This window comes from Delphinapterus leucas, chromosome 3 (genome assembly GCF_059928025.1).
Source record: "Delphinapterus leucas isolate spDelLeu-1000000601 "Yukka" chromosome 3, BTC_Dleu_Yukka2, whole genome shotgun sequence".
Classification (NCBI taxonomy): Eukaryota; Metazoa; Chordata; class Mammalia; order Artiodactyla; family Monodontidae; genus Delphinapterus; species Delphinapterus leucas.
The window spans coordinates 29,658,351-29,683,848 of record NC_143131.1 but is presented as its reverse complement, the minus strand read 5'-3'; the positions used below and the strand labels follow the sequence as shown (position 1 = coordinate 29,683,848).

General features: G+C 41.0%; 1 pseudogene across 1 annotated transcript in view; it reads left to right on the top strand.

Moving 5' to 3' along the window:
• LOC149749525 (A disintegrin and metalloproteinase with thrombospondin motifs 12-like) overlaps nt 1–25,498 on the top strand; it is a 145,385-nt pseudogene that overhangs the window by 2,063 nt on the left and 117,824 nt on the right. The window contains exon 2 of the transcript XR_016392621.1: nt 21,207–21,568. The product of XR_016392621.1 is annotated as an A disintegrin and metalloproteinase with thrombospondin motifs 12-like (transcript). The remainder of the gene's footprint in view (nt 1–21,206; nt 21,569–25,498) is intronic.

Here is a 25,498-nt window from a genome sequence, read left to right as displayed (position 1 = left end):
GGCTTTTCTTTATTTCCTTTGAAAACCGCAGGGGTAAGACGCGAGCAAAGTTGGTTGCTCTCTTTTCCCTTCCCCCACTCGGCTGAGCTCCGCGAAGACTTTTGGCTGAGTTGCGAGGAAATCTGGGCTGGGAGCATCTTGCATTTCAGTGCTTAAGGTGTAGATTCCTTACTTTTTACCGAAAGGCGAGGATCCACATCTCTTTTACACTGAGGATGCTGCAGTGAAGACTCTAGAGGTAGCTCGGAACCACCCCCAACTGTCTCTTTTGTCTCTTCTGAATGCTGCACTGTTTCAATCCCTACTTTTCAGATGCTGAAAACGGAAAATGATTTTTTTTTAAAAAAGTTCCAACTGTCCACTGGCAGTCATTGCCATGTTTTTAGTTAGTTTGAAACTTCTGGTGAGGTAAGGGGAAATGTGATTCCACCCCCCCCCCGCTGAGTGAGCTTGGCTGTGTTTTCCTGGAAAGATTTAGGGCTGTGTTGTAAAAATAACAGACCCTTTAGAGAAAATTTCCTACCATAGGGGCGCACCTTTCCCTGTCCTGTCTTGCTGGTCACAGCTGGCTGCTTCTCTTTCAGAATTTCATGGAACTCTACAATGCTATAGAAAGCATTGGAGGAGTTGTGATGGAAAATTTGTTATTATTATTGTTGTTGTTATTATTATATATTTTTAAAACCTAACACCCTGAGCAGGATGGTATTGTTGCCTCTGTTTTTTTTATTGGACTTGCAAGGGTCAGACACACTTTCCTGTTTGGTGGGGAGCTCGTTGGACTTCTGAGGGGAAACAGTCATGGCAGCAGCAATGACCTGCGTGGCTGGAGTGTGTCCCATGTGCCAGGACTGCTAAGGCACTCTGGTGTGTCAGCCTCTTGACCACTGACAACAGCTGCCTGGGGTGCAGGGACCACTGTTACCATCCCTGCTTTACACCCATAGAAGCTGAAGCTTGGGGAGTTTACAGGCTTAGCTATGGTGGAGTGAGGTTTTAAACCCAGGTAGCCACACCCCAGAGGGTGGCTTCTTACAATCAAGCAGCATTGTCCTAGAACAATAATAGGGACAACACACACACACACACACACACACACACACACACACACACAGCACGGGGTTAGCATCCATTAAGTCCTGTGTCTGCTGACAGTGCTCAAGTCTCGGGAAGCTTCCATAGCCTCCTGACCCCCTTTAATGCCCAAGACCACTTGGGTGGCAAACATCACCAGCCTGACCTTGTTGAGGGTTTCTGCCTACGTTGCAAAGTTCAAATACTGCTGGAGACCTCATTTGCTGCTCACTTCCAGAGCCATCAGAAGCAGGTCCCTTTGCTTTCCTGGGAAGCCAGAACGAGCAAACCCTGGGGTGAGATGTCAGTCAGCCAGCACTCGCTTGTGTAAACGGTCCAGATACGATCTCCCACCCCCAAGTTTAAAATAGCGTTTGTTGTTCTTTGAAAAACAGCCCTTTTGTGAAAAGTCTCTCTTTTGCTGGCAGCACAAACAAAGCCTGCAAGCACTTCCCAGGGCATTTGGAGATGATTTGGTTCAAAGACACGCATTCTCCTGGGTTGGTTTTCAGCTCTGCTTGTTCCACATCTTTGTAAGCAAATTCAGCTTAGTGTGGGACAGACTCCGCTGGGACTTGCTTTCTCCTCTCTAAAAAGTGAGAGATGGTTGTCTTTCCCGGTCACCTTTAGGGTTATGGGCTGAGAGGAGTTGATACCGAAAAATAGCTGTACAGTACTCTGAGCTTATTAGTGATGCACAGATATATAGATTTAAAAAATAATTTCCCAAAAAATTTTCAGATTTTAATTAAAGACCTAAAATGTAAGACCTGAAACCATTGAAATCCTAGAAGAGAACATAGGCAGAACACTCTTTGACATAAGACGTAGAAATATTTTTTTGGAACTGTCTCCTAAGGCAAAAGAAACAAAAGCAGAAGTAAATAAATGGGACCTGATTAAACTTAAAAGCTTTTGCACAGCAAAGGAAACCATCAACAAAATGAAAAGACAACCGATTGAATGGGAGAAAATATTTGCAAATGATATAACCAATAAGGTGTTAAGATAAAAAAATATATATATATACACACATATATATATGTATAAAACTCAATATCAAAAAAACCAAACAACCCAATCAAAAAATGGGCAGAAGACCTGAATATACATTTTTCCAAAGAAGGTATAGAGATGGGCAACAGACACATGAAAAGATGCTCAACATCAATAATCATCAGAGAAATGCAAATCAAAACCACGATGAGATATCACCTCACACCTTTCAGAATGGCTGCCATCAAAAAGTCAACAAGTAATAAATGTTGGTGAGGATGTGGAGAAAATGGAATCTTTGTGCACTGTTGGTGGGAATGTAAATTTGTACAGCTACCATGGAAAACAGTATGGAGGTTCTTCAAAAAGCTAAAAATAGAACTACCATGTGATCCAGGAATTCCACTGCTGGGAGAATATTGGAAGAAAATGAAAACACTAATTCAAAAAGATACATGCACACCAGTGTTCATAGCAGCACTATTTACAACAGCCAAGGTAGGGAAGCAACCTAAGTGTCCATCAATAGGTGAATGGATAAAGATGTGGTATATATATACAATGGGATACTACTCAGCCATAAAAAAGAATGAAATTCTGCCATTTGCAACAATGTGGATGGACCTAGACGGTATTATGCTTAGTGAAATAAGTCAGAGAAAGACAGATATTATATGATATCACTTGTATGTGGGATCTAAAAAATAAAACGAATGAATGTAACAAAACAGAAATAGACTCACAAATATAGAGAATGGAGTAGTGGTTACCAGTGGGGGAGAGAGGGGTAGGTTTAAGATAGAGGTAGCGGGTTAAGAGATACAAATCACTATGTATAAAATAAATAAGCTACAAGAGTATATTGTACAGCACAGGGAAATATAGCCATTATTTTGTGATAACTTCAAATAATAAATAAATAAAATTAAACTAGAAAAAAATTCAGATTTTTAAAAGTCTTTTCATCAAAATATTTGTTCTCAATCAACTCACCAGTGGATTTACAAGTAATCCCCATTTGGTTCAAAAGAGAAATTTCTGAGCAGATTTCCATGTAGAACTAAGAGTGAGAGGAGAATGAGAATAAGAATGAGGGCAAGCTAGTTAGAGAAGGAAATTCTTTTTTTAATTTAATTTTATTGAGGTATAGTTGATTTACAATGTTGTGTTAATTTCTGCTGTGCAGCAAGGTGATGCAGCTCTACATATGTACACATTCTTTTTCATATTTTTTCCATTATGGTTTATGGCAGGATATTGAATACAGTTCCCTGTGCTCTACAGTAGGACCTTGTTGTTTATCCATCCTATATATAATAGTTTGCATCTGCTAACCCCAAACTCCCAATCCATCCCTCCCCCAACCCTTTGGCAACAAGTCTATGCTCTATGGCTGTGAGTCTGTTTCTGTTTTGTAGATAAGTTCATTTGTGTCATATTTTAGATTCCACATATAAGTGATATCATATGGTACTTGTCTTTGTCTTTCTGACTTACTTCATTTAGTGTGATAATCTCTAGGTCTATCCATATTGCTGCAAATGGCATTATTCCATTCTTTTTGATGGCTAAGTAATATTCCATTGTATATATGTAACACATCTTCTTTATCCATTCAACTGTCGATGGACATTTAGGTGTTTCCATGTCTTGGCTATTGTGAATAGTGCTGCTGTGAATATAAGGGTGCATGTATCTTTGCAAATTAGAGTTTCATCTGGATATATGCCCAGGAGTGGCATTGCTGGGTCATATGGCAACTCTATTTTTAGTTTTTTGAGGAAATTCCATACTGTTTTCCATAGTGGCTGCACCAATTTACATTCCCACCAACAGTGTAGGAGCGTTCCCTTTTTCTCCACACCCTCTCCAGGATTTGTTATTTGTAGACTTTTTAATGATGGCCATTCTGTCCAGGGTGAGGTTGTACCTCGCTGTAGTTTTGATTTGCATTGAGAAGGAAATCCTTAAGGCTTCCAGGGAATAGGATGACCAGAGCTTTGCCTCCACATGACCGGCTTGCTGCTTCATAATTAAGCAATCTCCCTAGAATTCCATTTCCACTCTGACAACATTTTTGAATTGCACCCAAATTCTGAACATTCAAACTTTCAAATTACTTCAGATGTCATGTCGCCATCCTCCTTATTTTTGCAGGTGAGGAATGAGAGGCCCAGCTGGTCCATCAGTCAACATGCATTTACTGAGCACCTACTCACTGCCGTTCCAGCAGCGGCATCAAGGGAGTCACACAGGGTCCTGCAGTAGGAGGCCGACTCAGAACCTCCATGACTATTAAGGTTCCTTCTAGTTCTAAGGGGCAGGCAGAGTCTGGATTTTAGATCTAGGAAGGACCATGGAAATAAATCCAATCCTTTCTGGGACTAGAAACAGGTAGATTGGGCAATCTCTGCCCACTATTCTTTCCACATCGCTCAGTGGTGACATACACAATTGTGTGATGACCTCCACAAGGCTCCCAATGAAGTATCAGAACAATAGGAAGTATTAATCTTGCACACAACACATGGCCTCTCTTCTATAGCTGACGATATCCCCTCAGGTTCGTTTTGCCCTGTACTGTTTACAAGTCACCGGACACTTCCATGACCTCTTTTGCTGCTGACAACTCCATGAAGTTGAGAGGACCGGCACTTCATCCCATGTTAGAGACATGCTCCAGGTTGCACGGACTTGGGCGGAACCGAGGGAGCGCTGCAGTGCATTTCAAGACCAATGTCATAATCATGTATTTATGCCATTTGCAAAAAATAACTTCTGCAAGGAGGAAATCATTTCAGATCTTAATGTAAGAAGAGCCTTCACAGGGCTTCCCTGGTGTGCAGTAGTTAAGAATACGCCTGCCAATGCAGGGGACACAGGTTCGAGCTCTGGTCAGGGAAGATCCCACAAGCCGCGGAGCAACTGTGCACCACAACTACTGAGCCTGTGCTCTAGAGCCCGCAAGCCACAACTACTGAGCCCATGAGCCACAACTACTGAGCCTGTGAGCCACAATGGCCCCAGCCCTGTTGACACCCTACCTTGATGTCTGGCTCTCAGTGGTTGCCCCTTGAGAAGTAGTGAGAGCAAAGGTTAGGAGGTTGGGCTCTGGGGTCAGATTGCCACAGCAGGAATCCTCACTCCTCTTTATTGTCTTTTTACAGAGGTGGGGATGAAGGCTAAGACAAGGACACTTGTTAATCATATTCCAGATAATTGTGAGGATGACCAAGACCAAATTGGTATACTCTAAATGCCATCTTTGACCATAGAAATGGTAAAAATTAGGAGTTATTATTATTTCCTGACATCTTATTTCTCCATCCCTGTCATATCCCCTCTGAACTCTGCTTTCTATTGGCCAGGACGATAGCTAGCTCATATTCCAAACTAAACACCTACTGAGAGAAAGCCAAGATGAGTGCAAGCCTCTCCCCATCGCCTGGAGCTTACATGTATTTAAGGCCACAGAGATCCCTAGTAGCCAAGTTTCTATCTTTATTTATATATATTTTTAGCTGCGCCTCACGGCTTGCAGGAATCTTAGTTCCCCGACCAGGGACCGAACCCTCGACAGTGAGAGTGCAGAGTCCTAACCCCTGGACCGCCAGGGAACTCCCCCAATTTTCTATCTTTAATACCAAGAGTAAGTAGCTAGTGTTTAGATAGCGAGTGTTATCTGTCAAGCACTGTTCCAAATCTATTACATATATTACTGCATTGAATTCTCACAACCACCCTAGGAGGGAATACTATTATTGTTATGCCCATTGTATAGATGAGGCAGGTGCAGCTGGGCCACCCACGGAAGCTACACTCTGTAAGTGGCCTCCTGTTTCCATCCACACCTATTGGCAGATGTGGCTTAGCCGCTTCCTTTGCAGTAAAATCAAGAGGTGAAACTGGTCTTACCTCCCATTACTTCACCTGATAAAGAGGCAGTTATTTTCTCCATTTATTGCTGAGTGACTTGAGGCCTCTTAAAGAAGTCATACAGTTCTTTTACTGTCGGATCATCATCCCCAGGGGCAGTGCTATTACCTCTCCTCTGCTATCCCCGCTGCCAAGTACAACTGCTTATGTACACAAAATGCAGTGGCCAAGAACATGATTTTGAAATAGGAAGCACAAGATTTTAATCCAAGTAACATTGCATGTTGGCTTTGTGACCTCTCTTACATTCTGTTTCTTTTTCTATGAAATGGGGATAGTAACTGAATCTGTGTCACAGAGTCGTTGTGTGTATTAAATGAGGAGTATTGTAGCAAGTGTTCATTAAATGGTTACTATAATTATTATATGATTATACAACCAGCTTATGCTGGCTCTCTTAAAAGCACATTAGATCAAAAGCAACTGGGTCAAAAGCTGTATATGTATTTCCTCTTTTATTCTTTGGGCAATAGGTGCTGGGGTTTAGGCAAGTTAGTCTTTCATTTTATATTTAAATCATGTTTAATTCTTTGAGATGTATCTTCAGAGACAGGTCCTATAAGGCAGCGGTCTCCAACCTCTTGGGCACCAGGGACCGGTTTCGTGGAAGACGATTTTTCCATGGACGGGTTGGGGGATGTTTGTTCAAGCTGTAATGCGAGTGATGGGGGGAATGGTTCAGGAGGTAATGCGAGCAATGGGGGAATGATGGGGAGAGGCAAATGAAGCTTCACTCGCTGGCCCCCCTGCTCACCTCCTGCTGTGCGGCCCGGATCCTAACAGGCCGCGGACCAGCACCGGTCTGCGGCCCGGGGGTTGGGGACCCCTGCTATAAGGGACATAAGAGCTTCTCTTGAGAGGAGTCCACATCAGGACAGGACCACGTACAGGGGGTACCATTGCAGGATAATGGCTGTATTCAGTTGAATAAGACTTTTTCTGCCCCTTACTGCTCCCCACTTCTCCAACCCTGGAAGAGCCAGAGACATCACTGTGAGTCATAGAAGAAAAGAGAAACATGAGGGAAATACTGGAGAAGCTGACTACATCCAACCTCAACCACCCTGCCCATTCCCCCCTGAGGTCTGAACTCTGAAGGGCAGTGAAGCTCTGATGCTAACGAGGTCCAGATATTCCTTGGGGAGCCGGCAGTACAGAGGCCTGAGTCAACTTGACTCCTAGTGTGTGGTACATTAGCACTATTAATTTGTGTAAAACACCTTCATTTGGGTCCCCATTCTCCACTCCCATTCCTCCGCATAGAAAACCATTTTAATGGGTTCCATATGTATTATTTTGTTCAAGTATGTTCTGGCAAACTCTGTGTTATTGTTTTTGCATGTATTTTCCATGAATGTAAATGGCTCTGTATTAACTTGTTTTGTTTCTTATTTTTCATCGAGCATTGTTTTTAAGGTTTGTTCATGTTGCTCTGTGCTCTGTTGCTCTTAGTTGCTGCAGTCAGAAACAAGGGTCTGGACTTTTAATAGTCTCTTAAAAATTGAGACTATTGGTTAGTACCTAAGAGTGAAAACTGTGCTCTGTCTCGTATTTCCCTCTTTCTTTCTTTTATTGAAGTATAATTGACCTACAACACTCTGTTAGTTCCAGGTACACAACATAGTAATTTAATATTTCTATACATTTCAAAATGATCACTGACTGGTAAGTCTAGTTACCACCTGTCACCATACAAAAATATGACAATATTATTATTACTATTTTAGATTTTAGCAAAAGAATTTATTTTATTTTTTAAAAATTTAATTAATTAATTAATTTATTTTTGGCTGTGTTGGGTCTTCGTTACCGCACACGGGCTTTCTCTAGTTGTGACGAGCGGGGGCTACTCTGTGTTGCAGTGCGCGGGCTTCTCACTGTGGTGGCTTCTCTTGTTGCAGAGCACGGGCTCTAGGCGTGCAGGCCTCAGTAGTTGTGGCTTGCAGGCTCAGTAGTTGTGGCTCACGGGCTCTAGAGCGCAGGCTCAGTAGTTGTGGCGCATGGACTTAGTTGCTCCACGGCATGTGGGATCTTCCCAGACCAGGGCTTGAACCCATGTCCCCTGCATTGGCAGGTGGATTCTTAACCACTGTGCCACCAGGGGAGCCCAGAAGAAGAATTTATTAAAGGGATCCTGGATTGCTCAAAGAAATGCCAGGAGAGCTGAGAGCCAAGTGTGGATGCTTTGCAGGAGGAACAAAGGTCAGAATATGGCTGCCTCTGCGGCCACTGCCTCTGCCGTGTCCTAGACACTTCAGCTTGTGATGCTCATCCACTGGGGCTGGATGCTGGGTGCTGCTTGCGAGCCCCAGCTCCTCCTTCATCTCGGGGCCGCTACCATAATCCCTGCTTCTTAGTATCACTGCTTCTGGATTCAAAGTCAAGGCAGTGCCTCTGATGAATGAAGCGTGAGTGTACAGGTTGCTCCAGAGCTGCTAGACTGGTGAGGGACATGCTTCTTGCATCTTCTCTCCTGGGAGGTGGGCTCTGTTCCCAAGACCCATGATGAGGAACTCCCCAAATGTGGTAAAGACATTCAGATGCAAGGCAGCCATAGGAACAACCAACGGTCATCTTTACACCTACTGTATGAATGATGCAGCTAGACCTGGTGGAGGATACAGACGTGAATCACACCTAGAACCTGCCTTCAGAGGCCCTTATAGACTTGGAATTCTCTTCCTTTCAACGTGTACATTTATTTGGCACCATAGTTTGCAAAGCCCTCTCACTGTCATTGTTTCATTAGCTCCTCCCAACAGCCAGGTAAGGTAGACAGAACTGATATTATCTCTATTTTATACTTGAAGAAGCTAAGAAGTTAGGTGATGAACCCAAGGTCCCACTGCTGGTGAGTGGCAGAGCGGGAACTTGGCCTGTCCTCTGATTCCAGGCCCAATGTCAACCAGATGTAAGACGTGATCACAAATATTTTGCTTCATTGATTCCTAGGCATGCGGTTTTCCCCCACATTTTTTTTTTATGTTAACAAAACAAGCCTTTATTTTTAACTTTTCATCACAGAAATTTTCAAATGTACACTAAAGAAAATAATATAATAAACTCCCATTACCCAACACTTCAATAATTACAAATTATGGCTACTTTTGTTTCATCTATAATCCCCCCTCACTCCCACCTCCGCCCCCAGTATTTTATTTTATTTATTTATTTATTTATTTATTTTTTAAAACTTATTTATTTTTAGCTGTGTTGGGTCTTCATTGCTGTGCGTGGGCTTTCTCTAGTTGTGGCGAGCAGGGGCTGCTCTTTGTTGCCGTGCGCGAGCTTCTCATTGCGGTGGCTTCTCTTGTTGCGGAGCATGGGCTCTAGGCACGTGGGCTTCAGTAGTTGTGGCACATGGGCTCAGTAGTTGTGGTTCGTGGGCTCTAGAGCGCAGGCTCAGTAGTTGTGGCACATGGGCTTAGTTGCTCCATGGCATGTGGGATCTTCCCAGACCAGGGCTTGAACCCGTGTCCCCTGCATTGGCAGGCAGATTCTTAACCACTGCGCCTCCAGGGAAGCCCCACCCCCAGCATTTTAGAGCAAATAGGCTTCCTTAAAAGATAGGACTTTTAAACTTAGTGATTACACACTTCACATGTCTGTTTCTCTTTTATCACCTCACCAAGACACTAGATAGAGTATGGCGCCACTTTATGCAAATTTTTTTAAATTGAGGTATAATTGATACATGCCATTCCACTCAGGTGTACAATATAATGATTCAATATTTGTATACAGTGAAAATTATCACCACAATGTTTAGTTAACATTTGTCACCATAAAATGTTAAAGATTGTTTTTCTTATAATGAGAACAACATTTAAATTTGCAATAGAGTATTATTGACTATAGTAACCATAGTGTACATTACATCCCTATGACATACTTATTTTATAATGAGAAGTTTATAGCTCTAGATCCCCTTCACCCATTTTTCCCAACCCCACAAGTCTCCTCCCATCTGGCAACCACCAATCTATTTGGTAGATCTATGAATTCAGTTTTATGTCTATTTTTTCAGTTGTTGTGTCTTTTAGATTTCCACATATAAGTGAAATCATACAGTATTTGCCTTTACCTGTCTGGCTTATTTCACTGAGCATAATATCCTCAAGGTCCATTAGTGTCTCAAATGGCAAGATTATATTCTTTTTTAATGCTGAGTAGTATTCTTCTCTGTGTGTGTGTGTGTGTGTGTGTGTGTGTGTGTATATGCCATATCTTTCATATTCATTTATCTACTGATTGACACAGTTTTTTTTTCATATCTTGGCTATTGTAAATAATGCCACAATGAACATAAGGTGCGTATATCTTTTTGATTAGAGTTTTTGTTTTTTTCAGATAAATAACCAGAAATGCTGGATCATATGGTATTTCTATTTTTAATTTTTTGTTTTCCCAAAAAATTTGGATAAATTTTACTTATTTTTTCTTCCTAATTGTTCTAGCTAGGAACTCCAAAATATGTCAAATGAAAGTCCTATGAGTGAGCATTCTTTTCTTGTTCCTGATCTTAGAAGAAAAACTTTCAGCTTTTTACCATTGAGTATGTCATATATGGCCTAGGTTATACTGAGGTATGTTTAGTCTACACCCACTCTGTTGAGAGTTTTTATCATAAACAGATGTTGAATCTTGTCAGATGTTTTTTCTGCATCTATTAATACAAGCATGTGATTTTTGTCTTTTATTTTGTTAGTGTGCTGTATCATGTTGATGGATTTGAAGATGTTGACCATCCTTGCATTGCTGGAATAAATCCCCTTTGATCATGGTGTATGATCCTTTTAATGTATTGTTAAATTCAGCTTGTTAATATTTTGTTTCGGATTTTTGCATTTATGTTCATCTGTGTAATTTGTGTGTGTATGAATGTGTGTGGTCTCTTGGTCTAGGATTGGTATTAGGGTAATGCTGGATTTGTAAAATGAGTTTGAGAGCATTCCCTCTTCTTCAGTTTTTTAAAATAGTTTGAGAAGTATAATTATTAATTCTTTAAATGTTCGGTAGAACTCACCTGGACTTTTTTTTTTTTTTTGTGGGAGTTTTATTTTTTTCTGACTCAACCTCCTTCCAAATAATCAATCAGTATTTAAAAAAATTTCTTCATGATTCAGTCTTAAAAGATTGTGTATTTCTAGAAATGTATCCACTTCTTCCAGGCTGTGCAATTTGTTGTTGTTAAATTGTTTATAATAGTCTTATGTTACTTTGTATTTCCTTGATATCAGTTGTAATTTCCCCTCTTTCTTTTCTAATTTTATTTATTTGAGCTATGACTCTTCTCTTAGCAAGTCTAGCAAAATGGTTGTCATTTTTGTCTTTTCAAAGAACTAGCTCTTAGTTTCATTGTTCTTTGTATTGTCTTTTTAGTCTTTATTTCATTTATCTCCTCTCTGATCTTTATTACTTTATTTCTACTACTAACTTTGGGCTTCATTTGTTCTTCTTTCTCTAGTTTCTTTAGGTGCAAAGTTAGATAATTTATTTGAGATTTTTTCTTGTTTCTTGAGGTAGGACTGTATTACTAGAAATTTCCTTCTTAGAATGGTGTTTGCTGCATCCCATAGATTTTTGGTTTATTGTATTCCCATTTTTATTTGTCTCAAGGTATTTTAAAATTTCTCTTTATTTATCTGTTTATTTATTTATTTATTCATTGTTTCTATCCATTCAGCCATTCTATATCTTTTTTTTTTTAGAATCTTTTTTGGAGTATAATTGCTTTACAATGGTGTTAGTTTCTGCTTTATAACAAAGTGAATGATCTGTATATATACATATATCCCCATATCTCCTCCCTCTTGCATCTCCCTCTCAACCTCCCTATCCCACCCCCCTAGGTGGTCACAAAGCACTGAGCTGATCTCCCTGTGCTGTGCAGCTGCTTCCCACTAGCTATCTATTTTACATCTGGTAGTGTATATATGTACATGCCACTCTCTCACTTTGTCCCAGCTTACCATCCCCCTCCCTGTGTCCTCAAGTCCATTCTCTACATCTGCATCTTTATTCCTGTCCTGCCCCTAGGTTCTTCAAAACCTTTTTTTTTTTGGATTCCATATATATGTATTAGCATACGGTATTCGTTTTTCTCTTTCTGACTTACTTCACTCTGTATGACAGACACTAGGTCCATCCACCTCACTACAAAAAACTCAATTTCATTTCTTTTTTATGGCTGAGTAATATTCCATTGTATATATGTGCCACATCTTTATCCATTCATCTGTCAATGGACACTTTGGTTGCATTCATGTCCTGGCTATTGCAAAGAGAGCTGAAATGAACATTCTGGTACGTGAATCTTTTTGAATTATGGTTTTCTCAGGGTATATGCCCAGGAGTGGGATTGCTGGGTCATATACTAGTTCTATTTTTAGTTTCTTAGGGAACCTCCATACTGTTCTCCATAGTGGCTGTATCAATTTACATTCCCACCAACAGTGCAAGAGGGTTCCCTTTTCTCCACACTCTCTCCAGCACTTACTGTTTGTAGATTTTTTGATGATGGCCATTCTGACCAGTGTGAGGTGATACCTCATTGTAGTTTTGATTTGCATTTCTCTAATGATTAGTGATGTTGAGCATTCTTTCATGTGTTTCTTGGCAATCCGTATATCTTCTTTGGAGAAATGTCTATTTATGTCTTCTGCCCATTTTTGGATTGCGTTGTTTTTTTCCTTCATACTGAGCTGCATAGGCTGCCTGTAAATTTTGGAGATTAATCCTTTGTCAGTTGCTTCATTGGCAAATAGTTTTCTCCCATTCCGAGGGTTGTCTTTTCATCTTGTTTATGGTTTCCTTTGCTGTACAAAAACTTTTAAGTTTCATTAGGTCCCATTTGTTTAGTTTTGTTTTTATTTCCATTTCTCTAGGAGGTGGGTCAAAAAAGATCTTGCTGTGATTTATGTCAGAGAGTGTTCTGCCTATGTTTTTCTCTAAGAGTTTTATAGTGTCTGGCCTTACATTTAGGTCTTTAATCCATTTTGAGTTTATTTTTGTGTATGGTTTTCGGGAGTGTTCTAATTTCATTCTTTTACATGTAGCTGTCCAGTTTTCCGAGCACCACTTATTGAAGAGGCTGTCTTTTCTCCATTGTATATTCTTGCCTCCTTTATCAAAGATAAGGTGACCGTATGTGTGTGGGTTTATCTCTGGGCTTTCTATCCTGTTCCATTGATCTATATTTCTGTTTTTGTGTCAATACCATATTGTTTTGATCACTGTAGATTTGTAGTATAGTCTGAGTCTGGGAGCCTGATTCCTCTAGCTCCGTTTTTCTTTCTCAAAGTTGCCTTGGCTATTTGGGGCCCTCTGTGTTTCCATACAAATTGTGAAATTTTTTGTTCTAGTTCTGTGAAAAATGCCATTGGTAGCTTGATAGTGATTGCATTGAATGCATAGATTGCTTTGGGTAGTATAGTCATTTCACAATGTTGATTCTTCCAATCCAAGAGCATGGTATATCTCTCCATCTGTTTTTATCATCTTTAATTTCTTACATCAGTGTCTTATAGTTTTCTGCATACAGGTCTTTTGTCTCCTTACATAGATTTATTCCTAGGTATTTTATTCTTTTTGTTGAAGTGGTAAATGGGAGTGTTTCCTTAATTTCTCTTTCAGGTTTTTCATCGTTAGTGTATAGGAATGAAAGAGATTTCTGTGCATTAGTTTTGTATCCTGCTACTTTGCCAAATTCATTGATTAGATCTAGTAGTTTTCTGGTAGCATCTTTAGGATTCTTTATGTATAGTATCATGTCATCTGCAAACAGTGATAGCTATACTTCTTCTTTTCTGATTTGGATTCCTTTCATTTCTTTTTCTTCTCTGATTGCTATGGCTAAAACCTCCAAAACTATGTTGAATAATAGTGGTGAGAGTGGGCAACCTTGTCTTGTTCCTGATCTTAGAGGAAATGGTTTCATTTTTTCACCATTGAGAATGATGTTGGCTGTGGGTTTGTCATATATGGCCTTTATTATGTTGAGGTAAGTTCCCTCTATGCCTGCTTTCTAGAGAGTTTTTAGCATAAATGGGTGTTGAATTTGGTCAAAAGCTTTTTCTGCATCTATTGAGAAGATCATATGGTTTTTATCCTTCAATTTGTTAATATGATGTATCATGTTGATTGATTTGTGTATACTGAAGCATCCTTGCCTTCCTGGGATAAATCCAACTTGATCATGGTGTATGATCCTTTTAATGTGCTGTTGAATTCTGTTTGTTAGTATTTTGTTGAGGATTTTGCATCTATGTTCATCAGTGATATTGGCCTGTAGTTTTCTTTTTTGTGACATCTTTGTCTGGTTTGGGTATCAGGGTGATGGTGGTCTCATAGAATGAGATTGGGAGTGTTCCTCCCTCTGCTGTAATTTGGAAGAGTTTGAGAAGGATTGGTGTTAGCTCTTCTCTAAATGTTTGATAGAATTTACCTGTGAAGCTATCTGTCCTGGGCTTTTGTTTGTTGGAAGATTTTAATCACAGTCTCAGTTTCAGTGTTTTTGTGGTTGGTCTGTTTATATTTGCTATTTGTTCCTTGTTCAGTCTTGGAAGGTTGTACTTTTCTAAGAATTTGTCCATTTCTTCCAGGTTGTCCATTTTATTGGCATATAGTTGCTTGTAGTAATCTCTCATGATCCTTTTTATTTCTTCAGTGTCCATTGTTACTTCTCCTTTTTCATTTCCACTTCTATTGATTTGAGTTTTCTCTGTTTTTTTCTTGATGAGTCTGGCTAATCGTTTATCAATTTTCTTTATCTTCTCAAAGAACCAGCTTTTAGTTTTATTGATCTTTGCTATTCTTTCCTTCATTTCTTTTTCATTTATTTCTGATCTGCTCTTTATGATTTCTTTCCTTCTGCTAACTTTGGGGGGTTTTTGTTCTTTTTTCTCTAATTGCTTTAGGTGTAAGGTTAAGTTGTTTATTTGAACTGTTTCTTGTTTCTTGAGGTAAGATTGTATTGCTATAAACTTCCCTCTTAGAACTGCTTTTGCTGCATTGCATAGGTTTTGTGTCATCGTGTTTTCATTGTCATTCATTTCTAGGTATTTTTTGATTTCCTCTTTGATTTCTTCAGTGATTTCTTCGTTATTAAGTAGCATATTGTTTAGCCTCCGTGTGTTTGTATTTTTTATAGATTTTTTTCCCTGGAATTGATATCTAGTCTTATAGCGTTGTGGTCGGAAAAGATATTTGAGATGATTTCAATTTTCTTAAATTTACCAAGGCTTGATTTGTGACCCAAGGTATGATCTATCCTGGAGAATGCTGCATGAGCACTTGACAAGAAAGTGTATTCTGTTGTTTTTGGATGGAATGTTCTATACATATCAATTAAGTCCATCTTGTTTCACGTATCGTTTAGAGCTTGTGTTTCCTTATTTATTTTCATTTTGGATGATCTGTCCATTGCTGAAAGTGGGGTGTTAGATTCCCCAACTATTCTTGTGTTACTGTCTATTTCCCTGTTTATGGCTCTTAGCATTTGCCTTATGTGTTGAGATGCTCCTTTTGTGGGTGCAGAAATATTTCCAATTGTCATATCTTCTTCTTGGATTGATCCCGTGATCATTATGTAGTGTCCTTCTTTGTCTCTTGCAGTAGTCTTTCTTTTAAAGTCTATTTTGTCTGATAGGAGACTTGCTAGTCCAGCTTTCTTTTGATTTGCATTTGCATGGCATAACTTTTTTCCATCACCTCACTTTCAGTCTGTATGTGTCCCTAAGTCTGAAGTGGGTTTCTTGCAGACAGCATATATATGGGTCTTGTTTTTGGATCCATTCAGCCAGTCTATGTCTTTTGGTTGGAGCATTTAATCCATTTACATTTAAGGTAGTTATCAGTATGTATGTTCCTATTACCATTTTCTTAATTGTTTTGGATTTGTTATTGTAGGTCTTTTCCTTCTCTTGTGTTTCCTGCCTAGAGAGATTCCTTTAGCTTTTGTTGTTAAGCTGGTTTGGTGGTTCTGAATTCTCACTTTTGCTTGTCTGTAAAGGTTTTAATTTCTCTGTCAAATCTGAATGAGATCCTTTCTGGGTAGAGTAATCTTGGTTGTAGTTTTTCCCTTTCACCACTTTAAATATGTCCTGTCACTCCCTTCTGGCTTGCAGAGTTTCTGGTGAAAGATAAGCTGTTAACCTTATGGGGATTCTGTTGTATGGTACTTGTTGTTTTTCCCTTGCTGCTTTTAATATTTTTTCTTTGTATTTAATTTTTGATAATTTAATTAATATGTCTCCTGGCATGCTTCTCCTTGGATTTATCCTGTATGGGACTCTCTGCACTTCCTGGACTTGGTTGAGTATTTCCTTTCCCATATTAAGGAAGTTTTCAACTATAATCTCTTCAGATATTTTCTCAGTTCCTTTCTTTTTCTCTTCATCTTCTGGGACCCCTATAATTCGAATATTGTTGTGTTTAATGTTGTCCCAGAGGTCTCTGAGACTGTCCTCAATTCTTTTCATTCTTTTTTCTTTAATCTGCTCTGTGGTAGTTATTTCCACTCTTTTATCTTCCACGTCACTTATCTGTTCTTCTGCCTCAGTTATTCTGCTATTGATTCCTTCTAGAGAATTTTTAATTTCATTTGTTGTGTTGTTCATCATTGTTTGTTTGCTCTTTAGTTTTATAGGTCCTTGTTAAACGTTTCTTGTGTTTTCTCCATTCTGTTTCCCAGATTTTGGATCATCTTTACTACCATTACTCTGAATTCCTTTTCAGGTAGACTACCTATTTCCTCTTCATTTGTTTGGTCTGGTGGCTTTTTACCTTGTTCCTTCATCTGCTGTGTGTTTCTCTGTTTTCTCATTTTGCTTAACTTCCTGTGTTTGGGGTCTCCTTTTCGCAGGCTGCAGGTTCATAATTCCCGTTGTTTTTGGTGTCTGCCACAGGGGGTAAGGTTGGTTCAGTGTGTTGCGTAGACTTCCTGTTGGAGGGGACTGGTGGCTGTGCTCTGGTGGATGAGGCTGGATCTTGTCTTTCTTGCAGGACCACATTCGGTGGTGTTTTGGGGTGTCTGTGACCTTATTATGATTTTAGGCAGCCTTTCTGCTAATGGGTGGTGTTGTGTTCCTGTCTTGCTAGTTGTTTGGCATGTCTAGCTAGGGTGTCCAGCACTGTAGCTTGCTGGTTGTTGAGTGGAGGTGGGTCTTAGCATTGAGATAGACATGTCTGGGAGAGCTTTTTCTGTTTGATGTTACATGGATCCAGGAGGTCTCTGGTTGACCAATGTCTGGAACTCAGTTCTCCCACATCAGAGGCACAGGCTTGACACTCGGCTGGAACACCAACACTTTGTCAGCCACACGGCTCAGAAAAAAAGGGAGAAGAAAAGAAAGAAAGAAAGAAAGAAAGAAAGAAAATAAAATAATTATAATAAAAAAATTTTAAAAATTATTAAAAATTAAAAAAATATTATTAAAGTAATAAACAAAAAAAAGTAAAGAACGAACAGAACAACCAAACCAAAAAACAAATCCACCAAAGATAATAAGTGATAGAAACTATATTTAAAAAAAAAAAAAAGGACAGACAGAACCCTAGGACAAATGGTAAAAGCAAAGCAATACACACAAAATCACACCAAGAAACTTACACATACACAGTCAGAAAAAGAGAAAAAGGGGAAAAATTATATATCTATACTAAAAAAGAAAAAAGGAAGAGAGCAACCTAATCAATAAACAAACCTACCAATGATAATAAGCTCTAAATACTAAACTAAGTGAAACATAAATCCAGAAACAAATTTGATGCAGAAAGCAAACGCCAAGTCTACAGTTACTCCCAAAGTCCACCTCCTCAATTTTGGGATGTTTCATTGTCTATTCAGGTATTCCACAGATGCCGCGTGCATCAAGTTGACTGTGGAGATTACCTGAGGGCGTCTGTTCTTCGACCAGACAGGACGGGGTTAACAAAGCAGCTGATTCGGGGGCTCTGGCTCACTCAGGCCCGCGGGAGGGAGGGGTGCGGATGTGGGGCGAGCCTGTGGCAGCAGAGACCAGCATGACGTTGCAACAGCCTGAGGCGTGCCGTGTGTTCTCCCTGGGAGGTTGTCCCTGCATCACGGGACCCTGGCAGTGGCGGGCTGCACAGGCTCCCAGGAGGGGAGGTGCGGACAGTGACCTGTGCTTGCGCACAGGCTTCTTGGTGGCTTCAGCAGCAGCCTTAGCGTTTCATGCCCGTCTCTGGGGTCTGCGCTGATAGCCACAGATCGCGCCAGTCTCTGGAGCTTGTTTAGGCGGTGCTCTGAATCCCCTCTCCTCGCGCACCCTAAAACAATGGTCTGTTGCCTCTTCAGCAGCTCCAGACTTTTTCCCGGACTTCCTCCCAGCTAGACGTGGCGCACTAGCCCCTTCAGGCTGTGTTCACACAGCCAACCCCAGTCCTCTCCCTGGGATCTGGCCTCCGAAGCCCAAGCCTCAGCTCCCAGCCCCCACCCATGCCGGCGGGTGAGCAGACAAGCCTCTCGGGCTGGTGACTTCTGGTCAGCACCGATCCTCTGTGCGGGAATCTCTCCACTTTGCCCTCTGCACCCCCATTGTTGTGCTGTCCTCCGTGGCTCTGAAGCTTCCCCCCTCCGCCACCCCCAATGTCTCCGCCCTCGAAGGGGCTTCCTAGCCTGTGGAAACTTTTCCTCCTTCACAGCTCCTTCCCAGAAGTGCAGGTCCCGTCCCAATTCTTTTGTCTGTTTTTTCTTTTGCCCTACCCAGGTACATGGGGAGTTTCTTGCCTTTTGGGAAGTCTGAGGTCTTCTGCCAGCGTTCAGTAGGTGTTCTGTAGGAGTTGTTCCACATGTAGATGTATTTCTGATGTATTTGTGGGAAGGAAGGTGATTTCCATGTCTTACTCCTCTGTCATCTTGAAGGTTTCCCCATGACAATATTATTGACTATATTCCCCACACTGTATATTTCATCCCCATAACTCATTTGGTAACTGGAAGTTTGTACCTCTTAATCTCCCTCATCTATTTCACTCATCCCCCTACCCCTTCCCCTTTGGCAACCACCTGTTTATTCTCTGTATCTATGAGTCTGTTCTGTTTTGTTATGTTTGTTCATTTGTTTTGTTTTTTAGATAACATATATAAGTGAGATCATAGGGTATTTATCTTTCTCCTATTTCACTTAGTATTATACCTTCTAGGCTCATTCATGTTGTCACAAATGTGAGATTTCATTCTTTTTTATGCCTAGTAATATTTTATGGCTGAGTAATATTCCATTGTATATATATGTCACATCTTCCTTATCCATTTATCTATTGATAGACACTTATGTTGCTTCCATATCTTGGCTGTTGTAAATAATGCTGCTATGAACATTGGGGTGCATATATGTTTTCGAATTAGTGCTTTTGTTTTCTTTGGAGAAATACTGAGAAGTGGAATTGCTGGATCATATGGTAGTTCTATTTTTAGTTTTTTGAGGAACTGCCATACTGTTTCCCATAGGGTCTGCAGCAACTTACATTCCCCCCAACAGTGTACCAGGGTTGCCTTTTCTCTACATCCTTGCCAACAGTTGTTATTTGTTGTTTTTTTGATGGTAGCCATTCTGACAGGTGTGAGGTGATATCTCATTATAGTTTTGATTTGCATTTCCCCAATGATTAGTGATGTTGAGCATCTTTTAATGTGCCTGTTGGCCATCTGTATGACTCCTTTGGAAAAATGTCTGTTCAGGTCCTCTGCCCGTTTTTTTAACTGGGCTGTTTTTTGATGTTGTCTGTCCTATATTTCATCCAAGGCACAGATGAACGACAAGTGTGTTTGAAGGCAGTTGTCTGGAAAAGAACTCTTTTATAATTGTACCCTATCAAGTCCAGTTCTTTTGTTTAGCCAGCTACAAATGTGTTCACTGCTACATCCACACAAATGAATTGGGTACCTGTGATGTGCAAGATTCTGGCCTGTAAAGGGTTTGGGAATAAATAATATAAGAAACAAAAGGCTTTGTAAAATTGGGCTGTTCTGGGAGCTACAGAAAGTAAGGACATGGGGGTTCAGGGGAGGGAGAAAGAACTTTAAGCAAGGACATTAGGAGAAAGAAGAGGGAGAATTTGATTTGGGACTTTAAAAAATAAGCATAAGATTATGTTAAACATAAGAATTTGATAGAGAGTGTGAAAGACATTGTAGTTGGGGAGGTAACTTGAACAAAGTAACGCAAGTTACAAAGTGCAAGAGGTACAGCTGGGAGGCGGAAATAGAAAAGTAGAAAAAAGTAGAATTTTTTTCCCTCTTTCTCCTTCTCCCTCTCCTTCCCCTTTTGTTTTCTGCTTTCCTTCCTTCCCTCCCTCTTTTTTTTTTTTTTTTTTGCCTGAAGCAAAAGATTCGTTTATCTGCATAAGTGGTTAATGGTTTGCTTTAAGTAGTCTGTAATCCAGAGCCTGATGCTTACTCCTTACTAGTTAGATTCCTTGTTATTCTCAAACAGGAGAATGAAGAGGCAGTGGTGGAGATTTCAATTTGAGGAAGTCAAAAGGTGTCTGTGTTCTCGTGTGTGGAAGGAAGGAAGAAGTGTGCGTGTCTTGCATTTCTAAAGTGACAATTTTCATATTTTGACCCCATGCCTCTGATCCTAATACGTTCCCTTACCATTTTATGTTGTATATTTTATAAAACTAAAAAAGAAACACCCACGTTCTTTTAAGTACTCATTGCTACGTTACAGAACACTTGTGCTGTAACCGTGCAAGGTTTTTCAGAGTGTACATGATGGGTTCGCTGTGCTTTTGCAGTTGTCCTCCAACATGACTTAACTGGAAATTCCAGAGGCATTTATGCTCCTTATGTGAAGCCCTGTGATTTGTATTAATGAACTCTAGACCTGAAATGTTCCTGTTTGTCATAATGATCTTGCCCCTTTCCTAACCATATTCCTCATGAGTTAATTCTTGTCTTAGTTTGTCTCCAGTAAAACATCTGACATCCAGAGCTATGTCTTGGTGTCAGCTCAGAGAGCCACCTGTCATCTACGAGACAGCCCCAGGTAAATTTGTGTTGTTCGGGGAATTTGATATTGATGGTGTTTGTATGGTGGAAACGATCTCTACACTTCAACAGTGGGATTTTGCAATCAACAGGGTAAAATCTAAGTTCCAAACAAGGTGTATTTATCTTGCCACAGACTCAGCAGGGATCTCTTAGGCTTATTCTGCGTCTCCTTTTTTTCCAGAGCATTTTGTCAAGGCCCTGCCAGAATACCACGTGGTGGCTCCTGTCCGAGTCGACGCGAGCGGACATTTTCTATCTTATGGCTTGCACCATCCTGTCACCAGCAGCAGGAGGAAGAGAGATTTGGATGGCCCAGAGGACCGGGTGTACTATAGAATTTCCCATGAGGAGAAGGACCTGTTTTTTAACTTGACGGTCAATCAGGGATTACTTTCCAAAAGCTACATCGTGGAGAGGAGATATGGGAACCTCTCCCATGTGAAGATGGAGGCTTCCTCGGGTCCCCCCTGCCATCTCAGGGGTACAGTTCTGCAGCAAGGCACCAGGGTTGGGACTGCAGCCCTCAGTGCCTGCCATGGACTGGTGAGTCCCCTTACTTCTCTGCCCTCAGTCCCTGACTCTCGTGGCCTGCACACCCACTGCCAGTGGGTTCGTAGATGCATTTAACACATAGGAACTGAGCACTTGTGGTGTGCATGGTCCAGGCTTCCAAACAGGCTGGGGAGAAAATGCATAAAATTAAAATCAGTCTGGGTGGTACGGGGAATAAGGACATTGAGGGTCCAGGAAGAACTTCAACTAGGAATATCAGGGCAAGGAGAGGAGGGGATCGGAGCTGGGTCTTCAACCTCCGAGGCAGCTCTGAGCGTGCTGGTGACTGACTGGGTGGCCACCCCTCCTGAGTGCGAGGCTTACAGATGGGGTGGTGATGGCAGCAACTGCTATGATCTAATTGTTGACTGTGGGTAGCTTATGATCAGATTTCACGGGGGCCCTTGGGCTGTCAGTTGATTCCTTTGTGCCTCTGTTTTCTCCTCTGTAAAATGGAGATAATGATAGCACCCAACTCACAGAGCAGGGGTTGGCAAACTACAGCCCACAGGCCAAATCTGGACCACCTCTTGTTTCTATAAATAAAACTTTATTGAAACACAGATATGCCCATGTGTTTATATTGTCTACGGCTGCTTTTGAGCTGCAACAGCAGAGCTGAGTGGTCAGGATAGAGACCGTATGGGGCCACGAGGCCCCAGATATTTGCCATCTGGTCTTTGCAGAAAAAGTTTGCTGAGCCCTGTAATAGAGTACTGTGAGAATTAAATGAATTCATATATATATAAATCTTAGAAGAGTATCTAGTAACTAATACTCAATGAATATTGGCTGCTATTATTATTATTTATATTTCTAACATGCCAGGCACTGGAATGTGTGGCTTATTATGTGAGTTATGCACACTGTCCTCTCTACAGTGTCCCCCCACCCCGCCACCAGTGTAGCTGTGTTTTAACAGATGGTGCAGTTTGGAGATGTTGAATATCTTTACTGCGCTCTTGTTAATTCGAGCCCGAGTCTTTCAACTGCTCTGTACTGCATCTCAAAATGTGACCAAGCTTGTTTTTCAAAATTTAAACCTTAAAAAAAAAGTGGTCCCTTTGTTCCGCCTTACTTCTAGCAGTGACAACAGTGACAGCCCCACTGGCAGCTGCTTGGCGAACAATGCCTAGGACTTATGTTGAGGTCTGGTCATGCTGGAGTAGGGGGCAGCACTAACCAAGGGTACTTAGGGACTGACTGCGGGCAGAAAGCCTCCGGAGTCCTGGGCAGAGTTGTGGCAGAGACTTGGGCATCGGCCTTGGCACCTGTACCTGGGCTTTTTTTTTTTTTAAATAAATTTATTTATTTATTTATTTGTTTGTTTGTTTATTTTTGGCTGCGTTGGGCCTTTGTTGCTGCGCGGGCTTTCTCTAGTTGTGATGAGTGGGGGCTTCTCATTGCGGTGGCTTCTCTTGTTGTGGAGCACGGGCTCTAGGCGTGTGGGCTTCAGTAGTTGTGGCATGTGGGCTCAGTAGTTGTGGCGCATTGGCTTAGTTGCTCCACGGCATGTGGGATCTTCCTGGACCAGGGTTCAAACCCGTGTCCCCTGCGTTGGCAGGTGGATTCTTAACCACTGTGCCACCAGGGAAGTCTGACCGGGGTTGTTTTGCCGGGCAAACCCGCTAGTGGCGTTCACATTCCTACAGGAAGCGCTCATCTCAAATCCTCCCATCCTTACTGCCAGTTTGATAAGAACCCTGCTCTTCATAATTTAAGAGTCTGTTTATCCTGTACCTGTCTAGTTTGGCTTTGCTTGAAAACTGTGGGAAAATTAATGTAAAACATTGTACATCAGTTTAAAGGTACCAAGAAAGTTCCATGCTCTGAAGGACCTCCGGGGATGAATCGTTTTGTACGATAAGTGGAAAGTCTTGCTTTGCCTTTTTTTGGTAAATCTAGATTTTCATATGTAGCTATTTATCATTTCATAAATGACACAAAATAAAAAAAGATGCCTTATTCTTTTCTTCTTCTCCCAGGGTCTCATACATTGCTTGGTTGAACCAGGGGATATCTCCTGGCTCCGTGGTCCTAATCCTCTGGGCTTCCTCTGGGTTCATATCACATTTTCCCTTTGCAATTTCTGCTTTCATTTCTATGAGACAACCCTGGAAGCATCAGTGTCACCTGATCCTCTACGACTAGGGTAACAGAAGAAAGAGCCCTTGTTCTAGAAGGACAGGCACATAGGAGTGAAGTGATCCACAAAACAAACATGCAAAAGCCACACTGCTCCAGAGAACACTGATGGGGGAACCCACATATAGTCATTCACCATTAACCATTCATAAACTGTTATCATGCTCACAAAATCCTAGAAAGTTTGAATGCCATTGCCTTTCTGTGGCCTAGAGCAGTTTGATCTGTGACTTCACAGAATCAACATCACCTGGGATTTCATTAAAAAGGCAGATTCATGGGCTCCACTTCAGAACCAGTGCATCAGAATCTCTGGGGGTGGACAGAAACCTATGTGAGTGTGTTTTAACAGCTTTACTGAGATGTAATTCACATACGTACAATTTACCCACTTAAAGTATACAATCCAATGGCTTTAAATATATTCACAGGGTTTTGCAGCCATCACCACAATAGATTTTAGAACATTCTCATTAGCCCCCAAAGAAACCCCTTAGCAGTCACTCTCCAATCCTCCCATCTCCCCTCCTCATTGGGAGCCTCAAAACTACTTTTGGTGTCTGTTAACTGCTTTCTTTGAAACCTTTGATTTAATGACCTCTTCAGGAGATTCTGATGCTCCCTAAAGGCCTGGACTAGGGCAGTCATTCTTAACCCAGGCTGAACATTAGATCAACTAAGGCTTTTTTTTTAAAATTGAAATATAGTTGATTTACAATACTGTGTTAATTTCAGGTGTACGGCAAAGTGATTCAGTTATATATATATATATGCGTATATATATATATATATATATATATATTTCAGATTACTTTTCATTATAGGTTATTACAAGTTACTGAATAGTTATTCCCTGTACTGTATAGTAGTACCTAAGGAGCTTTAAAAAAGTACCCATGCCACAACCCCATCTTCCAGATGCTCTGATTTGACTGGTCAGTGGAGGTGGAGCCCAGGCATCAGTATTTTTAAAAGCTCTCTAGGAGATTCCGATGTGCATTAGGTGTTGCCAATCACTGGATTAGTGCGAGTGGGTATTAATTAGCAGTATTAGCCAATATTGCTCTAAAGTAGCCGCTCACCCCAGGTGATTCTAGCATGCAGCCAGGGTTGAGGACCATTGCCCTCAATTTCTCCCTACTTCCATCTTGTTTTCTCTAAGGGAAATTGCATACTGTTTAGCATTATTCCAGGCTTGGGAATAGAATACTGGGAGCTTTGCAATTTCTAATGGCCCCAGAGAGCTGCAAGATCCACCATGTGGCCATTTTCAGATTCAGATTTCAGATTCATGCTAAGCACAGGAGCACAAAGAAACAAATGTGAACTAATAGACTTATGTGGTGGCCAAGATGATGGAAAGTTTTAGATCTAAATCACTGAATGATGTTTTTCCAGGAGAACCAGTCCACTGGGATTATTTTGGATCTTTTCACACATAATTGGACAATTAATGGATGATTATAAAAAAGGCACCGAAAGCCAAATGAGTTTCTTTTGTGAGCACGCAAGTTGGCTGGCTTCAAGCTCATTTGCTCATGTGCCATCATTTCACAGTGCTCATCTACAGTGGTTCTAGTCAAAAGGTAGTGGTTGGACTTGCGTCTGATTTCTCCTGGCCAGTTGTCTGGGGCCTGATCTCCAGGATATTTATTTTCCTTTTCACCCAGGGACGACCCCACACTCAGATTCACAGGATGGCAGGCTTAGGATATGCTGCCTCTAAGCCTCCCAGCACTCTTAGGGACAGAGGTGGCTTTGGGGAAGGCTTTCTGA